Source organism: Syzygium oleosum, unplaced genomic scaffold (genome assembly GCF_021117445.2).
Source record: "Syzygium oleosum isolate NSW1041296 unplaced genomic scaffold, Sole_v2.1 Sole_v2.36, whole genome shotgun sequence".
Lineage (NCBI taxonomy): Eukaryota > Viridiplantae > Streptophyta > Magnoliopsida > Myrtales > Myrtaceae > Syzygium > Syzygium oleosum.
In genome coordinates, this window is record NW_026607520.1 from 2326920 (window position 1) to 2334132 (window position 7213).

The window sequence follows — 7213 nt, forward strand, 5'->3', positions numbered from 1 at the left end:
ATAAAAGACTAGAGAAGAGGAGAGAAGGGGTCGGCCAAAAAGAGAAAAATAGAGCACAGAGAGAGAAAATAGAGCAAGAACAAAGAAGAAGAAAAAGGGAGGGATTGAGAGAGAAAGGTTGGATCTTTTGTAAGCCTAGATCGAGAAGGGAAGCTAGCCAACCTTGCTATCACTCGTAGATCGACCGGCAAGCCCCCCAGAAGTAGCCCCCACCGGTAAGTCCTTCTCGGCCCCTGTTGGACATTGTTTTCCCTTGCTTTTCTGTGCAAGTTGGCTAGGACTCGTGCCGGTCATTTTGCATGAATCTTGACCCATACCGATCCTTCCCCCGATCCAGACTCGCTGTCGGAGGTGAGTCGTGGCCGCCGGAGCAGGCTAGGGCCTTGAGATAGGTCGGAGTTCCTCTATTTAGGCTATGTACGTCAGGTGTTCGATGAAATGCATGATTGAATTCATTTTATTTTGACCCTCAGCCAGCGTTGTTGGGGTCTGCCAGTGGAGTAGTTGGCCTAGGTTGGCCTTGTGGTGGTCACCGGAGGCTAAACGAGGCCAACCTTTTGCCTAGGTTGGTTGACCAAGCCCCGACCGTCGTTTGGGCTCAAAGAGCCTTGGTCGGGGCTCAGCCGGCGGCCGGCTAGGTAGGGGCCTCCTTAGATCGGCCACCTGAGGAGGCCGAGGCCTATGGTCAAGCGAGATGGCCGGCAAATCGTCATATCTTGCCCGACCACCATTCTCACATGCCTGAACGCGCGAGAACAGGCTTAAACTGGCCTCCAAACCCGGTTGGACTGGTTTGTAGGGCAAACAGGATCGGTTCGAGTTAAACCGGTCCTGCTTTGTCATTTTCCACCGGACCGGCCCTAACCGGGCCCAATCTGATTCAGAACCCAGGTCAACAACTCGGGCTGACCCCCCTCAACCTGGTTCGAATCCGGAGACCCGACTTGGATCAACGCACATGGGTCGGGTCCGTTGACCCGGGTCGATTTTGTACCAATCCGAATTCGCCAACCTGACTTGGTTTAATATTATATTAATATTTATTATCTTTGATTAAAAATATATAAAAATTTCTTTTTTTATTTATTTCTTTTAAAATTAGGAAATAGTTTAGAAATTAGTATTTTTGAATATTTTTTCTAAATTATGTGTATTATTTGATTAATAATTAAGTCCTAATCGGATAAGCCTATAGGGCTATACAGTAGGATTTTACATGTTATTTTTACTACTAATGTATTATCATTATGCATGTTATCTCTAATTAGTATGTAGTTGCATAAATTGTCATGTGTTGAACGTCGTCGCCTCAGTTAGAGTTAAAACCCTAGGTCACATATCTATCTTGACTATTGATCATTAATTTAATGATTATGCACTCGTTTGATCACCTCACATGTTAGAAGATAGTTCCTAAAATCAATCCAAATTGTCTAATAAATATTTTCTGAAATGAATAGGATGAATGGTACCGAAAGGGTACTAATGATTCAACTAGTATAACCAAGTCCCCAAACTTATTTTGTACCGCCCTTACCACACCTCGGTCACGTCTCGGCCAAGACCGTAACCCAAGGCTCACTTTGTGACGTTCCATTCATTATTGTCTTTCTTTAATCACAAGTGGAAGCGTAACTCGGGACAATCACAATCAGAACAAACAGTGGGATTTCGACAAGCATCAAGAGCAAACCTTATATAATAGTTGGAAATCAGGGAAAACATGCATAACATACTTTTACCATTTTTCTTAAACATATTTTTACAAGCCCTTTTCTACGTTTCGTTCCACGTACAAACTATATCACAAGCAAAGGCTAGGGTTACTCCTAGCTCTTCTATGCCAATCTCCACCGTATGAACCTGAAAAAGGGAAAACAACGGGAAATGAGTTGGGGAGACTCAATGCGTAAATTCACTAATACTTGTGCAGGATGATGCCTCGCCATTGTACTAACGCATATAAATAGTTTCCTCGCCTTATGTCGATGGCACATCAATAGCAAAGACTTTGACTTTGCCCTTGCTATGTTCACATGAAAGCTTACCTTTATCCGGTCACATAAACTCGACTTATCAATACACATATCAACATACATAAAGAATTCATTACCGTCATCCTGGCTCAACCAAGGCATCCCGGCTCAACCGAGGCATCTAGCTTCATCCAAGGCATCCCGGCTCAACCGAGGCATCCCGGGGATAGCTCACCCAAGGCATCCAGGCTCAACCAAGGCATCCTAGCTCAACTAGGGCATCCCGGCACTAGTTTACCGAGGCATCCGGGCTCAACCCAAGCATCCTAGCTCAATTAAGGCATCCCGGCGCTAGTTTACCGAGGCATCGCCGCTAACACGATGGTCTTCTTCTTTTATTTAGTGGTCACACGAGCACTCGAGCATTTAAGCCAATTCTTATATTTTCAATTAGCCCATGTTGTGACATCCCAAAAAAAAAATTAGTCCATTTGGGATTTATGAAATACTGGATTTTATGAATGTACTTGTAGTCAGTTCTCGCTTGGAACTGATCATTCCTGGGAATGCTAACCATTAGGGAAAGGCTAATAGGGGAAATTAAATTCGCGCGACTAAAGGAAATTCGATCGTGAATGGATTTCGACCATTAAATCGCGGAAGTGATATTTTGAGCCACTGTTGGCCGATCCAAGGATAGTTAGGGGTCAGTTCGCCACTATCCTAGTAGTTGATCGTGAGTGATTCCGTTGGACCACGAAACGACTTGACGAATGATTCTGAAATTATACCGAACGATCGTACCCCTCGGATCAAGTGATTGATCTTCGCGATTTTAATGATAACCGAAGTCGTCACGCACCGAACGGACTTGCACGTGACTCGATTTAGTATCAGTCATGAGTCGATTTCGCGAATTTCCCCAGCAAGCCGCCCGTTAGCTCGAGAAACACTCGAGTTGCGTTTAATAGAATTTAATTATTGAATTTTTGCCCAAATTAGACACCGGAAAATTAGGAAGTCACGACGGAACACTAGGACGACGTTGCACGTGACACGTGTCAATTTTTGGTGCGCTCAAATCCTTCGGAAAAATGCGATTTGGATAAGAAACGGAGAAAGTGACCAAAATGTCCCTAGGATTTATTAAAGGACAAGCTTTAAGGGTAAAGGGCATTTTGGTAATTTTTTCCCTCAAATTTTGATTGGACAATTTTACCCTTGGATATTTTGGAAATTACAAGTATGCCCTTGGATATTTTTGTGCAAGAATCGATCTCGGCAGTCAGATCAAGATAAGATCGAATTGGGACCGTCGGATAAAAAATGTGAGAAAGGGGCATTTTGGTAAATTGCCAAAAAGTGGTCAAATTGGACATATTATCTTTGACCCATTCCTTCTCTCTCCTCCATTTCTCTTCCCCTTTCTGCCGTGAGCATCCCCCCAACCGTAGACACACACACACACACTCTCTCTCTCTCTCTCTCTCTCTTTCTCTCCCTTTCTCTCTCTCACGTGAGGCAAGACCCACGGCCAAGCAAGCCCCACGCCGCCGCGCAAGCCGGACCGCCCTCTAGCCGCCGTACCAGCCCCAAACCACCACCACCAGCCACCGTTTCTCTCTTTCCCCCAAGTGGCCGTGAGCCCAAATCAAGAACCGGGCCGCCGCCGCAAGCCGATCGCCATTGCCGAGCTTCGCCGCCGTCCCCGCCGTGTCCGTTTAAGTGCCACCGCTTTCCGTTCTAGCCGCGATAGTCTAGAACGCGGGTAAGTCGCGTTCTAAACCCAATTTAGGACTTCAGGTATCGACGGGCAATTTTGGGCGAAATCTGTATAAAGTTAGGTGCGGAATTATATGAATTGGTAGTGGAAATTTTATGGCGGGCCTTGGGATTTAATTCGGGCATTAATTATTGGAAATTAGAAAATAACAGTGGCTGTGATCTACTGTTCATGGGGCCGTGATGGGCCGATCGGGACGCAAGTTGGATTTTTAGAACCAAGAAATTATGGTGAAAAAGTCCCGTGAAGGACCGAAATCGATTTGGCGTCGTTTGGTGGAAGAAAAATAATGATTTCGGTATTAATGGACTAGTGTTCGGCAAATTTTGGGGTTTGTTTCATGGACGAATTTATCGAGTTCATCTTGGGTGAAATTATGGCTGGAATTATGATGGTTTGGGGGTTATTTAGAGAGTAAATAAGGGCTACCTACGAGAAGTATACATGCTGGAATTTGTGGTTCGGAATAATGTGTTTATGGCTTGATTTGTGGTGTATATGTGTCGGATTGTTATGTGATATCGTGGCTGAATTGTGAGGGTCTTTGTGACTGAAATTACTCGCGATTGTGATGGTTATATGTGTGTTTATAAGCTGCGAATTACTGTTCACAAGCTGTGATTTACTGTTCATGGGCTGTGATGATTTGTTTGGGACACAAGTTGGGTTTTTAGAACCGGCATTTAGTGGCGAGAAAGTGTCATGAAGGATCGGAATTGATCCGACGCCATTTGGTTGGAGGAAATTGGCAATTTATGTGTTTTAGGCATGTTTGAATTATTCTGGATGGGGTTGATTTAATTGAGGGCTTATTTGTGTGTTTATATAGTGGACATATGTCTGCTTGGTGCACGTGTGGGCCAGATTGAATTAATTGTTGAAATTAGCCATGTCGAATGCTGAGTAAGCATGTTTTACGTGTTAATTGATGCGTGCACGGGCCACGTGTGATGGGCCAGTTGGGTGTGGTATATGTGTGTCGAGCATGCGCATGAGTAAGAAAGAAATGTGGTGTGGCATGTGATTGTGGAATTTATGTGAAGGTGTGGAATTGCGAGTATTGGGATCGGGCCGAGTATCATAAGCTCAGGCAGCGATCACGTAGGTCTGTTGCATTTGGCACAGGCTGAGGCTTGAAAAAGCATGGTTGAGAATCGGTCCGGGGCACGATCAGCTCGGGTGAGACCGGGATCGGACCGAGGCATTATAAGCTCGGGTTTCGATCATGTAGGGCTGTCGCATTTGGCGAGGGCTGAGGAAAGTGTGAATGTAGGATCGGACCGAGGCGTGTGATGCTTGGGGCGCGATCGAGTGGGAATGTGGGATTGGACCGAGGTGTGTGATGCTCGGGGCGCGATCGAGAGGCCTGAGGCGTGTACGGGTACGCGGGCCGAAAGTGTGGTGATCAATGGTCGCAGTGTACCTAAGGCGTGTACTTCAACGCGGGTCACCAGCGAGGAATGAGAAAGAGGAAATGAGAATGGAAGGAATAGTGGAATGAGAATTGGTACATGCGTGTGTACCAGGTTGGCTTTTGCTGCTTCCCATTCCAGCCGACCATACCAGCTGCTCATCACTGCCACCATCATCCCCCTTCGCCGCCCAGCTTAGCCGGAGCACCGCCGCCGCCGAGCGCCGCCGAGGGAGCCGCCGCTCGCCGCCGCTCGCCGCTGCTGTTCAGCCCATTTCTCTCCTTGTCCGGCCCACATTTGAAGCCTTAAACCTAGTGAGTGGAAACCCTAACCCTTATTTAGGCTTATGTGCACTTTAGACAAGTTTTAGGGGTTATTAGGGTATTTTAAGGGTTAATTAGTGTGGGCTGATTAGGGCTGATGTTGTGGTGATTTTAATGGCCTAATATGATGATTTAGGGATGGTTTAAGGGCTGTGGATAATTGGTTTAGTGGCTGGTTGTGCTTGGTTTGCTTGGTGGTGCATGTTGGTTGATTTCCGGTAAGGTTGCTGCTGCGTCGCTGGATTTTGCTATTTTTGGTGTGACTTGTGTGGGCCGAATTTGAGGAAGTGTTCTTCCTAAAAGTTGTTCATAGCATCTTGAAGTTTGATATATATTAAATCTGAAATTTTTGGAGATCATTTAGTGCCATTCGTAAGTCCACTTTTGGACCGAATTGAGTCTGCCCGATTTACTGTTCACCCGACCTTCTGGTCTTTCCGATTTTCTATAAATTTTTCCAGACCTCTTTTCAACAAACTTTCTGCACAAATATTGTTAAGAACATACGTTTCTATGACATATAAAAATTTCAGAGCTTTCCAAAGTGATTTGGGTACTGAATGAGTTGTATTTTGATAGTCTGAGGGGCTGTCCGAGCGAACCGGATTCTGTCCGGATTTGAGTGTCAAAACGAGGTGTTTACGGTTAGAACTGGGTTTCGAGTTCTCACGGAAAATGTTTATCAAGATGTTTTATACAACATATCCGAATTTCAGAATTTTTAGAATTGATTTACTATTTATTTCAAACGGATTTCTGTCACTGTGCAACTGCCCAGTTTGGACCCGATTTTGTATATTCTCGGTTTTTCCTCTCTCGGACTGATTAGTGGCTGTCCATTGAGGATTTAGTTGGGCCTTGTACGGCTAATATGTGATTTGTTTGTGAATTGCCGAGTGTGATTGTTATGGCCATGAGTGTACATATTGAGCATTGGCATAACATGTGCATTATGTGAACGTGCACGAATGGCATGAGCATGTGATCACCTAAATCGCCCTGATGCGTTTACGCGGGGTTCAGATAATAACTGGTGGATGTGTATGTGTGATCACATAAAGTCCTGATGCGTTTACGCGGGGTATTGAACCCATCCTGATGCGTTTACGCGGGACGATGCCCGGATTGCCGGAAGACGGCCAACCTGATGCGTTTACGCGGGTGTGGTCCGTATATGGAGATCGGAGTTGCGCCTGATGCGTTTACGCGGGCTAGAGACACTAGGCCTGATGCGTTTACGCGGGCAAGGAAGTGTTGGATATTGATGGACCTCATGTGTTTACGCGGGTCGGACCTGATGCGTTTCACGCGGGTCGGAAGTGCTTACCCAGGCTACTGATCTTTTTGTGATGTCGGTGATTTGCAATTTAGTAGGTCGGTGTGCATATTTTGCTTGGTGGATTGTAAATGGGAGTTGTGGTATAAGTTTGAATTGTAAATGAATATTGTATATATATCAAGGTATAGTATTTTGTTTGGTGGTTTGGCAATTTATTTCTCCCTGGTACTCCACAATTTTATTGTCCGGGTTTATATTATTGTTTCCGCCGCGATTAACTCTGACGTGATCGTTTGGGTCGGCGACTTTTCTTGAGACGTCGCACTAATCCGACCAAGCAAGAGGGATGTCGCGAGCTCGATGGGGATTCAGGGCTTGACATCCCCGTCCGAATTAGTATCAGAGCAAGGATAGCTCGATCTAAGTCGGTCGAACCCTGG